Raw genomic sequence first — 21,614 nt, forward strand, 5'->3', positions numbered from 1 at the left:
GCTTGCCTTCATGAAGACATGATTTCTCTAGTGGCTAATGAATTTTACCTGTATCTTGTAGATGGCATAATTATTTCTCATATTTATACATTTCACATTTTCACATTTACAAGTTATATCAGATATGGATCAAAAGTGCCCAAACCAGTACTTTAGGTCCATTTTGAACAAAGGATGCATGTACCTAAAAGTCAATGTGTAAAAAGAATTTGTTTCTTTTGTATTCTGCAGGCAGATTGTAAAGTTTTCCCCCAGGTTTTATTTTCCAAGGGAAAAAAAGGTTTCAATCTACCAGATTGAGCAAAACCTTCAATGGCTTGAAAATGAAGCTTATGTTCAGCCAGCTTTCACCAGTTACAATCAGTAGGAGCATCGCTCATATCTACTGGGTGAGATGCATTCATTGTGAAGATTATTTCTATTATAAAGAAAGGTGGTGAACTTTTCATTTACATTGGATTTTTATAATCTTATGTGGAAGAACATTTATCTAGTCTTTTTTTCAAAAGAAACAAAACCACTACCAATCTGTCCATTACACCTGCAGAGAATCTAAAGGAAGGTCAAGACAAAAGCAGATTACCCTTGATAGCGTTAATAACAGCTTATTGCAAGGCCCAAAAGGCAGATCTCTTGCCTTGGGTTTCCAAATGGTTTCTGAAGCTCGGCTATTCTTGTAGTAATGAGAAATAGTCTTATCTCGGTATATAGGAAATTCAAAAATCCCTGTAGCTTCAAAACCCTTATTGACTCCAATGCTATTTTTATTGAAGTTTGCTAGAACTAAAAAGTAGTTTGATGACTGGAATATTTTGGTTACAGAAACTTTCCAAAACCATCCACTAATTTATAAAAGTTTTGCTTCAGTGGAGGAAATATTTTCACTGATAAAATTACAGACTCTTGAAGTATCTGAAGTATTGATTACTCCACACAAGGTCTTTTACCATATAGCAGACTGCTGTAAAACTAACAGTGGGAGGACCAGAAGTTCTATTCTCAGAATATTAACAATCATCTAAACCAACAGTTAATGTTTTTTCTATGTCTCAAGAAATCTAAGATCATTTTTAAAACATTGCCTTCCCAAGTCTTCACTCTTTTTCCTTCATATTTCCTACCCTCCTTCCTCTATAGGAACAGGAGGTAAAAGATATGAATAAGATTTATGGTATCATAGAAGAAAAACTAATAAGGGCTTATATCAATGTAACATTTTATTGTTACAAAATAATTCAGTTTCGTAATCTCATTTGCTCTTGACAAAATCTATATAAGGTAGGTATTTCTATTTATCTATGATCTCTTTGATGTGGGTCTTCCCTCTAAGAAGGCACTTTCCAGTTCATAGCAGGTAGGTGACCCAGTGGTTAAGAAAATCAGATGTAGAGTCAGGAAGACCTGAGTTCAAATCCCTTCTCAGACATCTACTAGTTATATACTAAGCAAGTCACTTAACACTTCTAATCCTCGGTTTCCTCATCTATAAAATGAGGATAATCGATGTCTACTTCATAGGGCTGTTATTAGAATCGAATGAGAGAACATAAATACAATGTTTAACAAACCTTAAAGTGTTACAGAAATGTTAGCTACTATCGACGGCTTATCATGCTATATTATTTTTATCCATGCCTTTCCATGAGTCCTGCATAGAGGTGTCTCCCCAAAGTGCTTCCTCTATGTCACTTGGTTTTGTATACATATGCAAATGGTTTCCAAAAGTTTCTGAACCAGTCGAATACAAAGTTTATCTGCTGGGTATCACTTGGTTGGCTTATGCGGCTGACCTACCTCCTTTTCTAGTTGTCTACCGCCCTGATCATGTCTTCTACGTTTCCTTCTCCTGACAAGTTCTTCAATGGTAATACGTTGCAGTGTACTCAAATCCGCCTTGTGCTTCTTTATTGTCCCTTGGGTGAACTGAAACTTTAATTATTCAAAAGCAGGGGTGTTTTTGGCCAAATAACACAATGAAAAGAATATTAGTCTTAAAAAAAAAAAAAAAACCAGGCCTTTGTTTCAGGAAGAAGCCTGACATCATTAAAAGATTTGTCCAGTTCCCCACATGTAATCTAGTAAGTCCATCTTACCCTATTCAATTCTGGACTCAGATCATTGTCCATCTGAAGTGCCCATCCAAGATACATGTACTGACTCTATGAGTTGCCAATACAATTTCACATAATAAATTGGCCAATATGCTGTCTTCCTTTGTTTTTGTTTTGTTTTGTTTTCCTGTCCTGAGAGTGAAGCCAACATCATTTGAATAGATATGGATTTCACTTGGGAGGTTCTACAAGGCTCTAGGCCTTGATATAATCAGTATGTCAATTACAAACAGAAGCATCTAGAAGGGCATTAGGAGCATATATAAGGAATCCCCCTTGGATTTGGGTTCTGTGTTGGACATCCTCCATGACGTGGCAAATGCCTTTGGCAAGTATTTTTGTCTTCCTGTTTTATAATTTGCTTAATATTTAAAATCATGGGGCTGTCAAACAAAAATATTTCTATTGTTCCTCCTCTCAAGGGGTCTGTCCCTTGGACTATACCAGAAGTTTTTCTAGTTTGGTAAGATTAGTCAGTGTTTATGCACTGCTACCCAAGTTCTGAACATTCAAGTTCCCCTCTATGCACACCATGATGAGTCACCAGAGCAGGAACTCATGGAGGGTGAAGAAGGCATTACAGATTTTATTATTTAAAATCATAAGGCTGTCAAACAAACATAACTCTGTTGTTTCCTCTCTCAAGGAATCAGTGTTTTTAATATATGTATGGGAATGAGAAGATTCTGTATCATTTTTATTGATCCAATTTACAGTTAATTCAATTTGTCCTGTAACTGCAAAAGTCATGACTCTTTGTCTCTGAACTTAGTGTAGAAATTCAGTTGGTCTGTAATAAGTTGAGTTTAGACATGCAGTTTTCCTACTTATTATTCTTCTAGTCTTGCATCAAGGAATTCTGCTATCCTTGAGGATTATGGGTAAAAACCAGGGAGTCTGGTCCAGTATTTGTGCGCCACTGAGCTATCCTTCAAGGTGTCTGATCCATTATTTCTGACCTTGCAGGTGGACTCAAACAATGAACACTTCTTAAGTCACAGGAGGGAACCTCTCTTTCCCAAATTCCAACCAATCATATTGTCCCCCACACCTCACCTATACAACTAATCATGTTGTCCTCAACCCCATGACATCACTTACCCTGTCCTATTCTTTGTTCTAATATTATAAAAATTAGATGAGCCTTCATCTTGGGGCCTTTGGCATAAACCAAGGCAAGCCATTGACCTCTTTATTAATAGGCTGACACCCCGTTAATAAACTGTTATCTTGCTCAAAAAGAAGATGTACCTCAGTCTGCCTTTGTTGATTTTCACTAGTGACAGGAATCATCTTTTGGGAAGACAGCCTTTGTGGTGGCATTTTATTCTTTTAGCCAAATACTTTTTTTTATGATCAGAAAACAATAAGCATGATGGGGGGTGCTATATATATATTCTCTTCACCTTTTGGTCATTTGTGCCTGTAAGGTGTATCTTTGTGACAGTCTTTTTACAAACGTTTATTATGAACACTGCAATACGAGTGAAGCAAGTGTCTCATAAATACTTGTTGCTTTTGTATTTCTTATAAAACCAAGACCATCTTCTCTTTTATTTGCCACTTCTCGGCTGTCTTCATTCCTCCCACATCCCGGCCTCCATTTGTAACAAGAATTCAAGTTTTCAGACTCTGGAACACTGCATTTCTGATCACTGAGTAGTCACCCTATCTTACCTAAACCCAGATCTGCCATGCCACTTCTTGCCCATCGCCATGATAAGCCACTATGAGCATAATCAGACCCTCCTGCTCCCTTGACTCCTTTCCAACTCTATCTCTGAGAATAGGAACCAAGTGAATACTACCATTCCTGGAAAGACTATTTTAATTAAATGACCTATGATTCCAACTGTCATTCACTCTGATTTCCCTGTATGAAACACTCCAACCTGGCCACTCCTTCCCTCTGTTTCCCCCTCAAAAGCTCCCTGGGGCTGGGGGCTGTTTAGCTTGCTTCTATTTGTATCCCCAGCACTTAGCACAGTACCAAGCAGAGAATAAGCACTTAATCAATGTTTTGTTGGTTTTTTAAAAATTCATTCATCTATTCATTTCTCTCCAAGGAGAACTTGTGAGCCATCATTCAATTGAGGAGCAAGCTCCTTTTGTCTTCTGATTTCATTTATAATAAGAATGTCAAGATTAATATAATTCATTTCCTCAGTTAGTATGTCCACTTCTTGGTCTCTGGACAAGAATCTGACAAGAGCTAAGTTAATGTTTACAGGCAGTCTAAAAACTGTGATTCTTCAGCTCCTCTTTCTCCATTATTCTGTCAATGTTACTGCTCAAGCAGAAATGGGCAAAGCACTGAGGTTCATTTTTTCCCCTTTTTCTCAGGTTGCCATGGCCAGGTAGTTAGGTGGCACAGTAGATAGAACTGTGGGCCTAGAGTCAGGAAGACCTGAATTGAAATCCTACCTCACACCCTCACTAGCTATGTGACTCTGGGCAAGTCACTTAATCTTTTTTTCTTAGTTTCCCCAACTGTAAAATGGGGATAATAATAGCACCTATCTTGTAGAGTTATTGTGAGGATCAAATGAGATAATATTTTTAGGCACTTGATAAATTCATGTGGGCAGCTAGGCTGTGGGTGGAATCCTCTGCTTGGAATCAATAAGACCCATCTCCATGAGTTCAAATCTGACCTCAGACACTTATAGCTGTGTGACCCTGGGAAAGTCACATAACCCTTTTTACTTAATTTCCTCATCTGTAAAATGAGCTAGAGAAGGAAACAGAAAACCACCCCAGTATCTTTGCCAAGAAAATCCTAAATGGGGTCACAAAGAGTCAGACATGAGTGAAAAATGACTGAACAATAAATACTTGTTCCCTCTATCCCTCCCAAAGAATTCATCACCAAGTGATTAGATTAATGACGATGAACTTCTCCATGCAGGTAGGCTGTTCCTCAGGAAATAGATCCAATTTGTTCCTAGGTCTATACCAAAAACTTTTCTAATATGCTAGAATCAGTGCTTGTGCACTGCTGCCCTAGCTCTGAACACTCCAGTTTAACTCTACATATACCATGACCAGAGTGGTGGTCACCACTCCTAGAGAGTAAAAAAGGCATTATTGGCTTTATCCCCACTGTTTTTTAAATGATGAAATTAAGGCTCTCACTGCGAGGAACTGGTAGAGTCAAAATTCAATCCCAGGTTTCCTGACTCCAAATCAGATGCTCTTTACTCACGCAATAATTCTTTTAATTGGCCAGGCCAGCCTACTAAGAAGATGAGGTCCAAAAAGTCATAGGACAGAGCTCTGTGGGTATGACAGCAGACACTATCTGCTCCCAATGCTATTCTCATTTCTACGCAGCATTAGGCAAATGCTATGCTTCACTTGAGACTGGTTAGTATCATTTTCCCCTTCAAATTGCTTGGGCACAGTTGGGATTCACCAATCATAACCATTTTGACTAGTTGGAACAAAGGCGGGTGCTAGGAATAGTTTAGTCTTTTCTCTACCATCAAGTCAGCTCGTGGATCATCTGCTCTCATTCCCAGAGGGGACAAAGACCACACAAGATTTTATTAGGGTTTTCCTCCTCATTTTACAATTGGGTTTGTCATGGTGTATCTCTTCAAAATACCATTGAACTTGAGAATGAACTGGAATTTTTTTCTACTACGGACTTGGCTCTTTCACTTGTTTTTTAACCTTGGACCTTTATGTCTCGATTTATTTATGAGAAAATCTGGAAATCATGGTTTTAATGTTGTACTCTCTAATATGAGAATAAATAGCAAGTCCTGAATTGGGGAGTTAAAACACCTAATAATTGGATTGGAGAAATATAAAAATGTTGAATTCAGTGAACCAGCACAAGTCTAATTTAAATGTCTAATTAAAAGTTATTTGGAGGCACAGCATATACAAACTGCATTACATTCTCCTACAGCTGGGAATTAAGCTTGGTAACCAGGAGAATAATTGGAATCACATTTTAAAATGGGGATGGGCTGCAAATTTTAAGCATGGTAGTGCATTTTAATCAAGACATCCTTTAAAGCTCAACTCAAAAGTCATTGCTTCCATGAAGCCTTCTGTGACTCTACCAGCCCCAAATAGTGTCTCCCTCATCTTAACCCCCACTGTACTGGCTACCTCTCCCTGCACTTTCACATGCTACTTGACACTGTATTTATTTATGCACATGTCTTATCTCCTTGCCTTAGTTTTCCTCTGGATCTCAAAAAACAGAAGTACCACCACCCTCACTTCCACTATAACGACACAATTTATTAGTGGTGTACAAGCCATTAAAAGACTGACAAAAGTATGTAAGAAGACTCCTGATTTCACCAAACAGCATCATTGGATATCAGTCTTATTCTGATTTTGGGAAATGAACTATACACATAAACATAACCGAGAAAATGGTCTCTTTCCAGTATGCTGGACTAATTCAAAAAGGCCCATAGGGTTAGAATCTGTGTGGATATATACTGAGGTACATAAATGGAGCTGGAAAATTTACAAATTCTCTAATGTAAAGTAAGCAGATCCTTGGTACCTAGGAATATAACCAAACATAAGTAGGTCACATAGAAATAACACAGGGACTGTTATTAATACACAAAATAACACAGTCCTTGAGTGTCCAAAAAGCTACATTCATTCATCTAGCTATTTATGTCTTTCATAGTTATCTTCCCATTCCTCCCTCTTATACAGGAGCCCCATCTAATGAGTCTACACTTTTCTACTACCAGATTATAAACAATTGTAAGAGCAGGGGCCATTTCTTATTCTCAATATGCTCTACAGCATAATGCTGTCATTCAGTCATTTTACACATGTCTGACTCTTTGTGACTCTATATGGAATTTTTGAGGCAAAGATACTGGAATGTTTGCAATTTCCCTCTCCAGCTCATTTTACAGATGGGGGAACTGAGACAAATGAGATTAAGGAACTTGCCCAAGGTGACAGAGCTAGTAAGTATCTGAGACCATATTTGATCTCAGAATGATGGGTCTTCCTGCCTCCAGGCCTGACCCTCTATCTACTACCCCACCTAGCTGCCCCTTGAAATAGTTACCCCCTCCAAATTTATGCAATTAATGAATATTTAACCTAGCATTCTGTTACCATTCTAGTGATATGATAGAATAGAGATTCAAAAGGATTTTGACAGAATATTGATCAAATGTATTTATGATGAACTTTAACAGAGAGAAATATCAAGTGTTATATCTGGCTCCAAAAAATTAGCTTCAGAAATATAACACAAAAGAGGATGGTAGAGGCATAACTAGAACTGGGAATGGCAATTCCTCCAAATAATTCCATTTCATTTGATTTAGTGGATTAGTAAATCCAATATGGTGTTATTTGTCATTGTGATGTATAAATATATTGAAAGACAAAGTTTCCTGGCCAGTAATCATTTTATTAATCATGTTAGCAGATAATTAATAATTATTATTAATATTTTACATGTAACTGGGAAATGAGATATACAGGCACTGGGGCATAGAGATTCACCATGACCTACTGGAAAGTCAAAGGGAGAATGGGGGAAGATATGGGAAAGAGCAGATTGGGGGAGGGGATATTCAGTGGGAATGCTGTTTTGGGGTGGTGGGTAGGGAAAATTGTGGAGAAAATTTGTAACTCAAAATCTTGTGGAAATGAATGATGTAAACTAAAAAATAAAAAAGGGGGGAAAATGAGGAGCAAACAGACTTCATATTCACCTGGAGAGACTTATACAAACTAATGCTGAGTGAGAAGAACAGAACCAGGAGAAATTTGTACACAATTACAGACACAACATATGTGTGACAACCAGCTTTGATAGACTGGACTCTTCTCAGCAATGCTAGGTTATAAAACAACTCCAAAAGACTCATGATGGAAAGAGATGTCTACATTCAGAGAAAGAACTAGAAAGAATAGAGTCTGAATGCAGATTGAAGCAAACTACCCACTCTCTTTTTCTTGTTTGGTTTTGTTTCCTCTTTCCCACTGTTCATTCCATAGTTACAATCATTCTTTATAACTTGACTAATGTCTAATGTGAAAGTATTTGCAGATCCTATACTTGAGTGCACGCCACCATGGGGAGAGGGAGGAGGAGGAGGAGAAAATTTGGGATTCTGGAACTGAATCTTGTAAACTAAGAGTAAACAAACAAATTAATAAAGACCAAAAAAGGAAAAAATTTTTTTAAATAGTAATTAGTGCTATCCAAAAATAGAATGGATTACTTTGGGAAGTAGTGGGGTCCTAGATACATATAGTCTTTAAGCAAAATTATAAGTGCCAAGTATGGTATAAAGGGGAGTCTTCTTTAGGCATAGGTTGCACTAGATCAGGTGTGTTAAACTCAAATAGAAATGAGGGTCACAAATCCACATATAAGCATCTATGTGGGTTCCATATTTACTCAGCTTTTAAATGTAATGTTATCTATGTTTTATTGCATTTTATTTTGTTAACTATTTCCCAACTACATTTCAATCTGGTTCTGGATGAACTTGGGAATATTATGGTTGTATTGCCTACAGGTCATGTGTTTGACACTTCTGCACTATATCACCTAGATCTAAGATGCTATGGTATTCTGATTTCTGAGGTAGCCCTTCTAAATGCCAGATGTCCTTATCACAATTCCCACTGGTTCCCCAGAACAAAGCTATATTTTCTCCTCAGGATTCTAAAGGTAACCATTATGGGACTAGGACTGCTGTTCTAATGCCATCAGTTCAAGTCCCTATTCCAATGTTTTCTCTCCAATATCAACTGCTAGTTATATTTCCCTTATATCACTAATACCCTCCAGTAAACATCACTTTGGCGTAATTTAACCAAGTGTTATTGATTAGCTTTATAAAGGAATATTTACTAAGAAAATATAAAAAGAACAAAGTATAAACATTTCTCCCAACATCTAGGTGTTCATTCTTTTCCCTTTACCAACACAATCCCTAGAGAGATTGGGCTCAAATTTAAAACAGTTGCTACAAAATTATTCCACCCCACCTCCAAGTCCCTTTCTGATTGTAACACAGCCAATGAACCTACATTGCTGGACTTCTAGTAGCTCGCTCTTCCATGTTTCAATTCCAATTTTCAATTTCACTATGTCAAAACCTAGCCCATTCTTTTTGCAAGACACTTTTATGTAAGACAGGAAAGAACTAATATAAAGGCAGAAGCAATAGCAGGGCTATGCACTTACTTCATGTTGACTTGGGTGGGGAGAACAGAAATAGGAGCATGTTGGTTTTCTCTCTCTCTCTCTCTCTCTCTCTCTCTCTCTCTCTCTCTCTGTGTGTGTGTGTGTGTGTGTGTGTGTGTGTGTCTGTCTGTCTTACTGTCTGTCTCTGTTTCTTTATCTCTCTGTCTCTCTTTCCCCTGTACCACCTAAAGGCTTATAGTAGTCCTTGATCCCTCCCTCACTTGAACACTACCAGGTGTGAAAGGGAAAGAGAAAGGATTACTTTGGAAGGTTAGTGACATTTGAAAGAACACACAGTTGTATCTAATAAAAGTCAATATAGCCACAGAAAAACTGTGCATGCTATAAAGTGGAAAAGAAAAGGACCCATTACGTCACTATACACTTCCAGAAGCAGGTTCACCAAGCAGGTAGAACATGCTACACATGCTCTGAGGTTAGGGCTGTCTCATTTACTTACCAGATAACTCCTCATTATAATCTTTCCTTGTTTCAAAATTTGCCAACCTTGGCAAATCAGTCAAGGCACATTTTTAACACACAGTCCTTGTCTCCAATCCAGTAAAGATCTTTTGGGTCCTGAGAAAGAATAAGCATCACCCTTTTGCTTGCTTTCCTAGTACAAAACATTTCATGTGGTGGAGACCTTATATGGTCCCAAATGTAAAATGAAAATACCAATTGACCCCCAAATAATCATACATATCCAACAAAGAGAATTTTATAACAAAGATTATTTTTGCTTACTACTTAAAATAGAATGCCTACCTCAGTACTTGAAATGGACTACCCCAAAACAAAGGCAAAGAAAATCCATCTTCCTATCTCAGAGTTGATGAGTTGACTAAGAAGGGATTTAGGACCTGGAGTCAATTGACTATCACCTCCTCATGGGAAGGTGAGAAACCAATCTGACTTGGTGTTTGCAAAACAGCTCTGGATCCTGGGAGGCCTAGGATACTTCACCTTTTTTCTTTTCCATGAAGGGACCACCTAGTTTGCTCTGTACTCATACTCAAAGAGCAGGTTTAATGCAAAATTCTTCCAGATCCTTACAACAGCATAGGCCAACTCAAATTTTCTCCAAGGACCCTTGAAACACAAAGGCAATTCAACTGGAAGTCAAAACAAAATGTCTAAATTTCCTTTTCCGCAATATGCACATCAAAATCTCTCCAAGGGTCCCTGTACCATAGGTGATCCCTTCAAGTACCAGAAAATTTCCTTCGGATCTATATAGCAAAGGGCACCTGAAATTTCCCAGTGCATCCTTGCCACTTCATGAGTAATGCAAATAGAATCCCAAACTCACCCAATAGGATAAATAGGCTCCATTAGAAACTAAAGAAACAGGATCAATTTAGCCCCAAACAAGTACAAGACTTTCAAGAAAAAAGATTAATCACTTGGAAATGATTAATTGGGGTTTCTAGGACAGCAGGCAAACCTTATCTAAGAGGTCTGTAGTTTTTAAGGAACTCACAATAATCTAGGTTTCTTTAAAAGCAAAAGAAAAATATGAATATTTATCAACTAGGCATCAGCCATACTATCCTCAATATCCATATTGTAAAGGATACAGTAATACAACAAGTATTAGTGTCTAAAAATTCAACAATGTGAAAGTCATCTCTGACTTTTAAAGGAAACACACCCAAAAACAACAAAAATATATATATCTTACTATTCAACTAACAGTCTAAAATGAAAGAGAAAAAAATTTACTGATTTTTCTTGTGTAGCTCCCCAAACAAGGGAATCAAATAAGTAATATCCCACATGGAGAATATGTCCAGGTGGTCTCCACAAATGCAAAGAGCCCAGTTTTATCCCAAACAAGGTCCTACAGATTCAAGCAAGTGAAGAGGAATGAGGTTTCCTTGAGAAGGAGTCAATGTTTATGGTGAGGGCAGGGAGCCAGGGTAAGAAGCAGAGCCTCAGATCTTGGTCTCAGACCCACTTTCCTCTTCCTTCCTCTTGGCCAGAGAGAAACTTGTGTACTTCAAAGATTCAGAGAATTTTCTGTCTTTGCACTGCAATCCCAAGTCATCTGATGACATTGTTTTCTTAAGGAACAAAAGACAGACTGAACAGAGATTCACAGTATTACAAACATTTCAGGAGAAAACTACTCCATACCAAAGGGGGACTTCTAGGGAACTCCAGCAAAAGGTCTCTCACAGGCTGTGAGCTATCCCTTTGTTTCTAAATTTCAGTCCCCTTTCCCCTGAACTCTAGAGGTCATAAAAGGAGAGGGTATCATCAACTCTGGAAGAATGTTTTTGTACCAACTGTTCTTACCATTACACTCTCAAGAGAATATCCCTTTCTAAAGTTAATTTAGTCTGGCTGATGAATTGATAATCAGCTGACAGTCATAGTGTGAAGCACACTGGAAACTGCTAGTATTACAAACATGCCCTCTGTCCCTCAGCTTTAATCGACCTCTGAGAACTGGGTTCAATACAAGTGAAAGTTGGGATTATAACTATAGTGCATGTGCTATGCTATGATTCTGTGAGATGTCATACTTCAAAGGAAAAAAAAATACAGATGTCTCTTACTGTGACAACCATAATGCATGCCAGAGATAGTAGTGCCTGTACCTGAAGAAATGGACAGAGACGCCTTTCACTGCCTTCCTATAGTTAGCTACTTCTTCACTGCCCCACCATTTATTCAGAACTGCCAGGGAGCTGTGGAGGAGGAAAAACAGAAGTATTGTGATTAGAGGAGGTGAGATTAGCACTGACTTGACAAGAACAACTGCCAGTCTTTAAACTGATTCATCCAGAGGACTATTCCTAGCAGAAGGCTATTTAGCACATTGTCAAAAACGACACTCTAAAAAGGCAGTGAGATCTTCAGTACAAATAGCTAATGAACAATGACAAATTTAGATTGATTTGCATAGTAGTGATATAGTAAGTAAAATGAAAAAAAAGACAATCTTGCTGCGTGCACAAGATAGTTTATTGAATCCATGATGAAAGCAGTTCTTTGTAGAGGAAATAAACTCTGGACTTGGAGGCAGAAGATCTGGATTTGAGTTACAGTCATAACAGTAGATCTATGATTATAGGAAGTCAGTTAAAAACCATTTATTAAGGGCTAACTATGTCGTGGGCACGGTGCTAAACATTGGGAATACATTGTTTGTAAGACCAATGACATCAAGAAGGTGATGTCTTGACTTGCAAATGAATTGGATTTAAATTAGGGAGGGTTATTGAAAGTCACCAATCTCACTCTCTCCTCCAGAGCCATCTGGGTCCAATGGCCAGATATAGATTAGGACGACTGCAGATGGCCCCAGAGACTTTGGTGTTTTTAAACTAAGGTCTTTCCTAGGTCTCAGTTTGTCTGAGGCAATGCCCATTCAGTGATTAAGGCTAAGTAAAAAATGAGCCCAAAATGACCTCTTTTACCTAGTCAAAAGAAAAAAAAAAGCAATCTGGGAGGGGAAGACCCTAAGGATTTCTGTTCAAAACAGAAACAATTGCTATTCCAGCCATCAAAACCCAAACAATGACCAAATAAGGTTTGGGCTGGAACCTATTGTTGGTCGTTCTGTGAGGACCAGAGATTTAGCTTTGAGGCATGGTCAAAATAGTTTGATTTGAATCCCACTGGATGAAGCCTGAGAATACAAATACAAACAGAAAGAAAGAAAGTTTCTGCCTTCAAGAAGTTTATATTCTAGACAAAACATAAAACAAAGGCCTCCCTTTCAGCTTGGAAATCCTATTATTCTGAGGTATTTTGAACCTGAAGACACTGTCAAAGTCTTACCAGTTGTAGATACAATAACTTGTCAACATTCATTCATTCATGCTGCAAATATTAAGTTAATGACTGCATGTAGAGCCCTGTGTTAGGCACTAGAAGAGATATAAAATTTGGATAAAACAGTCCTGCCCTAGTGGGCCTTAAAGTCTGTTAGGAGGATAATTACAATTATAGAAAAGTATAATATAAAATATTATATGACAAGTTAATTAGCAAGCTTTAAAATAAAATATAATGGGAGCTTGGAGGGGGAAAGGTCACCATTACTGACTGGAGAACTGGGGAGATTTTATAGGCAAGGTAGCATTTGATGTGGGCTTTGAAATATGATTAGGGATTCTGCAGGTAAAAAGGAGAGAGGAGGAAACTTCATGGATAGAGAACAGAATGAGCAAAGCAATGGAGAGGAGAGTATACAGGTTGTGTTTGGGGAGAAAGAGTATTTCAGGTATACTGAAAATATAGCAGGTATGAAGCAGGGCAGCAGGAGGCAAAAAGTAATGATGATGGTGGTGATTGTATCTGTTATTTATGTAGCCCTTAAAGTTTCACAAAGTCCTTTACATAATCTCATTTGGACTTCACAAAAACCTATGAGAAAGATACTATTATCATTATTGTTTTTACTCCATTATGCTAAATGAGGAAACTGAAGAAAGAGTTCAAATGGTTTGTCTATAGTCACATAGCAGTAAGAATTAGAAGTGAGATCAAACCATCTTCCTGACTCCAATCCAGTCTCCTATCCACTACTGATGGTAATTTTATAGCTAGAAAGAAAAAATAATCCTAGACAACTGGCAAAAAGGTTATAGTGTGGTGTCATATCATTATGGGCTCTGAAATACCAAGAAAAGGAGCTAAAATTTTACTCAATAAAGCTAGAGTTGATAGAGATAAGGAATAGTTGGTAAAGAGCTGGCCTTGGGATTGGGACTAAACAGATTTCAAGTTTTACCTCTGGAAGATACTGGCTTTATGGTCCGAGGCAAGTCACTTAACCTCTTAGTGCCCCCACACACACACACTTCTCTAATATTATAACTTACAAAGCACTTGCTTGTCTGTTGGTAGGGAGAGTTTTCACACCTAGACTTCCCTTTGTCACTGGTATCATAGATTCAGTACAAAAAAGTAAAAAGCAATAGTTAACCAATGAAATTTTTAAGCAGAAGATATGATGAAATTTATGTATCTATCTATACAAGGGAATCCTTCTGAACTGAGGAAATGCTAATCATATACAGTGATGTTCATAAACATAACTGATATAATCAACAATGACAGTATTTCTATTTTCAACTAAAATGTTACTGTTAATTAAGATGTTCTTTGTATGTGAAGGATATCATTTCTTTGTATCCTCAAGGCTGATCACACCATCTTACACATAGAAGGCATGCTGCATTGAATTTCTTGCTACAATGATGTTTCCAGAAGTCAAGAATGGCCTCCATCCCTGTCCTTTTTCCTCATATTCTCTCTCTTTGTGTGTCTCTATGTCTCTTTTCTCTCTCACTCTCCTTTGTTTCCAATTTCCTATTACCTTCAGATTAGTCTCACTAAAGGATAGTGACCATGGAGTTTAGTAAAGATCTCTTGTTTCTAAGAGCAAAACAGAACCACATCAGATCTAATTCTTCCATCCTGATTAAATCTGAATAAAAGATATGGTTAAGAGATATTTTATTACCATAGGTCTTGACTTCCTCTTGCAGAACATAGCACCTGACCCTGGCCCAGTAAAATTACAGGCTGTACCAACATCAGACAAACTCAGAAGAATGACTTTAGTCAAGGATGATACTAATCCAAGAGATAAATTGTCCCTTATGTTCATTTCTTTCTAATGAATAAATAAACAAATCAATAGATTTCTGGGTCACATACTCCTCCTCCAAATAAGTATTTAAAAAAATTAAGCTATGCAACTGGAACAACCAGAGGACATTTTCACAGTTTATCATCTAACAAAATGCAGCAGTGGTAATTAAAACAATGTGAGGGTAGGGGAAAGATGGAAGGAAAATCTGTCACCACTGGGGAAATCAACTAGGAAAAAAAATTCTAGAAAATGATACAGAAACACAGAAGATTCACTGGACTAAGCTTAATGGCTACATCAAAAAGAATTTCTGTTCAGAGGAAGAAGCTGGGGAGAATGAACTTTTTTTTTTTTTAATCCTTGTGCAGGGGGTCAGAACTCAAAAGGAGATACCTAATGGAACAAATCTAAAAGGAAGTTTTTTTTAAAAGGATGATGTTACCATGGTCAGGAATGCTCAATACAACCACATTGTAAAACACTGGAATTAGTTGCTTTTTAAACCACTTTACAAACTGTGATGGCAGCCATAATATCATTTCCCCCCACCCAGCAAGCGAACTCACTACAGACTTGGCTTAAAATCAGAAGATGGGAGGCTGTCTTTAGAGAATCTTCAAGTTTGGTATAATTTCAGTTTAAAGGAAGCTTAGGCTTTTTGTGAATAGTGTTCACCTTGGTTTTTCTTCTAAACACCACCCTAAAGGCAGGTAGAAATCTATTTGTTCTCTGGTAGAGATAGAAGGAGGTATTAGACTCACCTACAGGCCTTTATTAGGCATGAGGGATTTCCCCAGAGAGACACACAACTGGAAGCTTGGCAGGATGGAGGTGCCACTGATCCTGAAACTTATAACTGCTTTCTGATAGGGACATATCAGGTCATAGAATTTTAAAAATTTAGAGCTAGGAGAAATCTAGGAGATCTCTTAGAGCAAGCCTCCTCCCCCATTATTTCTGCCATCAGTAAATGCAGGTTCTAGTTCAATGGTGTCCCCTTCAGTCTTCTAGAGGTCACCATTCAATCCTTCTTCCAGGCTTCTTTATTTAAATTCTTGGCCTTCTACAGGGAAAGACAACAGGGATTTCTTTTGATTCTTCCTCCCTATCTTTTTTCTTACTCGGTTACAGTAACACACCAAACTCTTTAAGTATTTAAAAGAGAAATTACTATAAAGCACTTCGGTGTCAACACATACTAGGGTGGCTGGAGTTCTCATAGGTGTTCAGAGTTAACTCTGCTTTTCCACACCAACTACAAACTACTTGGACCACTCTTCTCACCTTTCTCCTACCTGATTTTCTTCTCGATGGTCTTGGCCCTTATTTGGCTCTCTCTCCATTGCTATGGATTGGGTGGGCCAGTGCTGCTCTTCTCAGTCCTCAACAACATGTTTTTCTACCCTTCAGTTATAAGGTATGGGAGCCTGGGACTTAAATTCACATTTAGCTCCTAGATCATAAAGGTCATCTAGAGTTATTCTACTCTCAGTCTGCTAGCTATGACCTGAGAAAGTTTCCCATATTCTCCTCGAGTCTGAACTGAAACAGATTTTTCCTTACCTGGACCCCAGGGAAGAAAAGGGGGGATGAGAGTAGTTAGGTCAGGGTCAAAGACAACACAAATCTATGAAGAAGAGTAAGTAGTAGGTTGTTCAGAGAAATGTCTACTTTGTATAGCTCCTTCCTCCCCTTGTAAGGCTATAGTATCCTAGCCAAACCTTCTACAATGCAGTCCTGAACCACCTTGTCTTTCTAGGGGTCTCCAGACCAGGACCTCTGAAAAGTTGCTGATCACCACACTATTAATCTATTCTGCTTAGTCTACCACCTGAAACTGAGCCCCCTAGCTAGAGAGTTTGTTTGTTTGTTTGTTTTGACCAGTCCTGCCCTTGATGATTTGGTTGCCTCTTGCACATATCCACATGGCATGCAGCCTATGTCAGGTTCCTCAGAACCTGTCTCCTGATCCCAAAATAACTTCCTCAAGCTCCAATGTGAGATCACCAATAGCTTCCCACCTTTGACCAATCTAAAGTAACAAAAATTCCCAAGCATCACCACCTTTCCCCATATTCCCAGCTTAGTATACTTAGTAGATGACACAACATGTAGGGAGAGACAGCATTATCAATATATTCTCAGTTTCTGCCCCACTCCTTCCACTCTCGCAATAATTGCACAAGGGCATTTCACACAACCCAAAACAGGAGTCACTTTTATCACATCCCTTTATTGGAAAGTTAGGAAACAGGTCCAGTAAAGTTTACTGACTTGTTTGAGTATGTACAGCTAGCTAGTCACAGGCAGAGATAGCTTCAAATGTTCTAAGTCCTGACCTCATGGTCACCAAAACATCACCTTCTCAGGTGTGTATTAGAGGAAATTCTTGTTTAATTACAGATTGTGCTCCATATATTTCATTAAATTTTATTTGAACCAAGCACTGTTTTAGGTGCTGTAAATACAAGGACAAAAATGAAAACAGTCCCAACCCTCAAGGAGTTAACATTCTAGTGGAGGAAAAGAACATGTACACAGATAAATAAATATAAAGGATCTACAAAGTAAACACAAAGCAATTGGGGGAGGGTGAATTGCTAACAGTTTGCCAGGTGGTCAGGAAGGGTCTTTTGTAGCACTGCCACCCTTGAAGCCTTTATGGAGAAAGAAATTTGCAAAAGGCAGAGGTGAGGAAAGAGCATTGCAAGCAAAGGCATCTCAGGGGTCAGGTAATTAGATAGTGTCTGAGGTTCCTTCTAACTCGGAAATTCTATGACTTGCCAGAGACCCAAGAATTCTCATAGGAATGAAGAAAAATATAGGAGTTTTGTGCATTTTCTCATAACATTACTGCTTTGGTTTATGATAATCCTTGTTCAAAAATGTTCATTTACAGAGCTAATTAATGTTCGCCATAAATTAAATCACTAGAAAAATTCATCAACACAACCTCCTTCTATATTCTTACCTGCAGACTTGAACAGATTAAGCACATCAGTAAGCTACAATACCAAAATTAAAGGACCAAAGAGCATCATTGTATTTTGAGTCAGGTGACCTGACTTTGAATTCTATATCTGTTCACTCAATCCTTTTGTCACTTTGGACTACTTACTTTCCTTCTCTGGATGCCAAATTCCTTCTCTGTAAAATGAGGTGAGAGAGGTGTTGGACTGAATGATTTATGGTGTCTTCTAATTCTAAATCTGTGATCCTGTGACCTTGAGTATGTGTCTTCCAGCTTCCCTTTCATTTAATCATAACCTTCCAAAGAGTAGCAGCAATGTTTGTGGCAGTAAGACAGAGCAGAAAGAGAATCAGACCTGAACAATGGTGACTTGGTTTCAAATTCTAACTCTTCTACTTAATGATAATCGCTAGGGTCCACATCAACTTACATCTAGAATACTTATCTCTAACCATGAAGGCTTGGATATAGTAGGTGATTAACAAAATGCTTATAGCACTGAATGCTGATATTCAGTTAATGTGAGCCAGTGCCTTATCTTAGCTTGGATCACAGAATTTCAGGGGTGGGAGGTACCGAGGAAGCCATGTAGTTTAATGTGGACTTCCAAGTGAATCTCTACTGCAACATACCTGACCATTGCCCATCCAGGCTCCATTTGAAAGTCTTTAATAAGAAGAGTGTCATTAAATCTAGAGACAACCCATTTTAGTTTGGGACAGCTCAGGAAGGTTTTCCAGTCATTAAGAAGACAAGATTTATCCCTTTGCAAGTGCCACATATTGCTTCTAATCACTCCCCTCCTACAAAGCAACCAATGAAGACAGCTATCATGTCCCCCTCCCCTCCCTGAGTCGTCTCTTCTCCAGGCCAAACATCTCCAAGTCTTCAAATGAATAATTTACCTGGCACGCATTGAAGATACTTTGCCATCCTAGTTACACTTTTCTCAACGTTCACCAGGTTATCAATGTCCTTCCTAAAATGTGAACTTGAGAAAATAACTAAATGTTACAGATATGAAATGACTAGTGAAAAAATGTAACATGACTCTCATCGCCTGGGGGCAGCTGAGTGATTCACTGGAGAGATCCCTGGGCATGAAGTCAGGAAGACCTGAGTTCAAATCTAGCCTCAGATACTCACTAGCTGTGTAATACTAGGTAAGGCACTTAGCTGCTGCCTGCCTTAGTTTCCTCAACTATAAAATGAGGATAATAACAATGCCTACCTCTTGGGGTTGTTGAGAGACTCAAATGAGACAGGAATTGTAAAGCACTTATTAGCACATAATAGGCACAGATACATAAATGCTTATTTCCTCCATCTCCATCACTTCCTTTGTTCTGGACACTATGCAATGCTTTGTGCATATTAACATCTTACCTCTTCCTCATATCAAGTTGTGAATTCCTGTAGTCCACTCAAACTTCCAGATGTTTTTCACATGAAGAGCTGTTGAGTCATGCCTCCCTGATACTTGTACAGATGATTTTTTTTTGTTCTAATGTAGGATTTTACATTTATCTCTGCTACGTTACATTTTCTTAAATATGGCCCCTGTTTCTAACCTTCTGAAATGTTTTGGATCCTCACTAGTGTCCAGTGAGTTGTCTGTCTCTCCCAGTTCTTTCATCTGAAAACTGGATAAATATGAGATTTATACCTTCACCTAAATTGCTGATAAAAATATTGAGTAGCTCTGTACCATTAACAAGCCTGGAGCTCTCCATTTTAGAGTTCTTTCTAAGTTACTCTCTTCCATGCTTCACTCTAGTTCATGTATTTCTTTACAAGTATACATTTTTTTTAAATATACAAACTCCTTCTAGCAAATTTCTTTCTTTTTATTAAAAAATAATCCTCTAGGGGCAGTTAGGTGGCACAGTGAATAGAGCACTGGCCCTGAAGTCAGGAGAACCTGAATTCAAATCTGGTTTCAGACACTTAAAACTTACTAGCCATGAGACCTTGGGCAAGTCCTTTAACCCCAATTGCCCTGCCTTTCCCCCTCCAAAAAGACTAACCCCCCCCAAAAAAATAATCTTTCTAATCAAATGAGTGAACATGGGTAAAAGTTTTGTACAGCTTAAAAGACTATATAAATACTATTTATTTTTGTTGTTGCTGCTGTTATTTTTGTTACTCAAATCACCAGAATCCTACTATGTTTCTACAATATCCATGAGGTCAAGTTTATCTCCTCACATTGAGTAAGTGCATTTTACTCATTACCATTTGTTCTTCCTGCGTTTGTGTCTAGATATCAGAGGGTAAGGGTTTTGTGTTTCTTTGGGGGGGAGGGAAGGGGAAGGGACATCCCTCTTCTTGAATATTTTATCTTGTTACTTACTAGTCTTCCCTACTCTGTGTCCAATGTTTTAACTACTACTCTCTGGGTTGGTATAACAGCGAGCACCCCAGCATCCCCAGGGTGTCTGCCAACACAGGTTCTTAGATATGCTTTTCTAAAGGAAAGCAACTCAAGATGGGTTAACAAGCTTGTTTTAATCAATCAAATACATCATTTACCTTGTTCAGGGGGAAAAGTCAGCACCCCAAACTTCAGAGTATATAGACAGAAGTTACAAGAAAACAGAAAAATATATCAAGCAGACAGGCTTCCAACTGTTTTGACCATTACATCCATAACTAGTCAGTTACCAGAGAGGGAAGCATCAACATCTAGGTTTTCAAAACCAGGGGGCTCTCAACAGCTGCTCAGAGTCTCATCTGGTCAAATCACACAACACTTCTCAAAGTGAGCCCCAAAACAAAGTCTCACATCAGGGATTATATAGCCTTCTCCTGGGTCAGAGAATGTAACAACCCTCTTGACCCACTGCCCAATCACAAAGCACCAAGGTGTGGGTGTTCCTGAAAAACAAGACTCCCACCACAGGCTCCAGGTGCACTTAACTTAGGGGCAGGGAAGATCTTAAAAATTTACATAACACTTGATTGAATAAAAACATAAGCTGTTTTTCATTCCCCTTAAAATTTCAGTTTATAAACCCTTTCAACAGATTCTCAAGTAAATGATACTTTTATTACCCTCTCACAAAGTGGTATTTGAAGACATGAACCCCTGATCCAGAAATAATAACTGCTCTCAATTTTTCATTTTTTAAGGTATACAAAGCCCTTTAAATACATCATCTTATTTGAGTTTCTCAACAGTCCAGTGAGGTAAGTGCTACAGATATTATTATTCCCATTTTACAGATGAGGAAACCAAAGCTGAGAAGTTCAGTGACTTGCCAATGGTCACATAGCTAACTGTCAGAGGTAGGATTTAACGTCTTTCTGACATTGAGTCTACTACTTTATCTATAAAATCATGGTGTCAATCACATTCTGAAACACTATGTTCTTAGCTGGCTTTGCACTTTCAAAATCTACCTCTTCCCCTTAAGTCCCACTCTGAATGAAGATTCAAAAGCAATGATAAAATTATCATCTGTATCCCATAGGGTCTAGTTTTTCTCCCAAGTTTTCATAAACTCTAGCAATATTTTCTAGGTTCCTTATGGTAATATCATTTGATGCTATGTCATTCACCAAAAGTAAGAAATTGTGGAAACTGACCTATACTTTCTTTGAATTTTGAGAAATCTGTTATTTCAAAGTCATGTCTTTGTATAAACTGTCCAGCATGACTTGGAATGCATTCCCTCCTCATCTCTGACTCCTAGACTCCTTAGCTTCCTTCAA

The sequence above is a fragment of the Petaurus breviceps genome, unplaced genomic scaffold, assembly GCF_028583685.1.
Source record: "Petaurus breviceps papuanus isolate PSGF00001 unplaced genomic scaffold, PetGlider_PUasm1.0 90919, whole genome shotgun sequence".
NCBI classification, from domain to species: domain Eukaryota; kingdom Metazoa; phylum Chordata; class Mammalia; order Diprotodontia; family Petauridae; genus Petaurus; species Petaurus breviceps.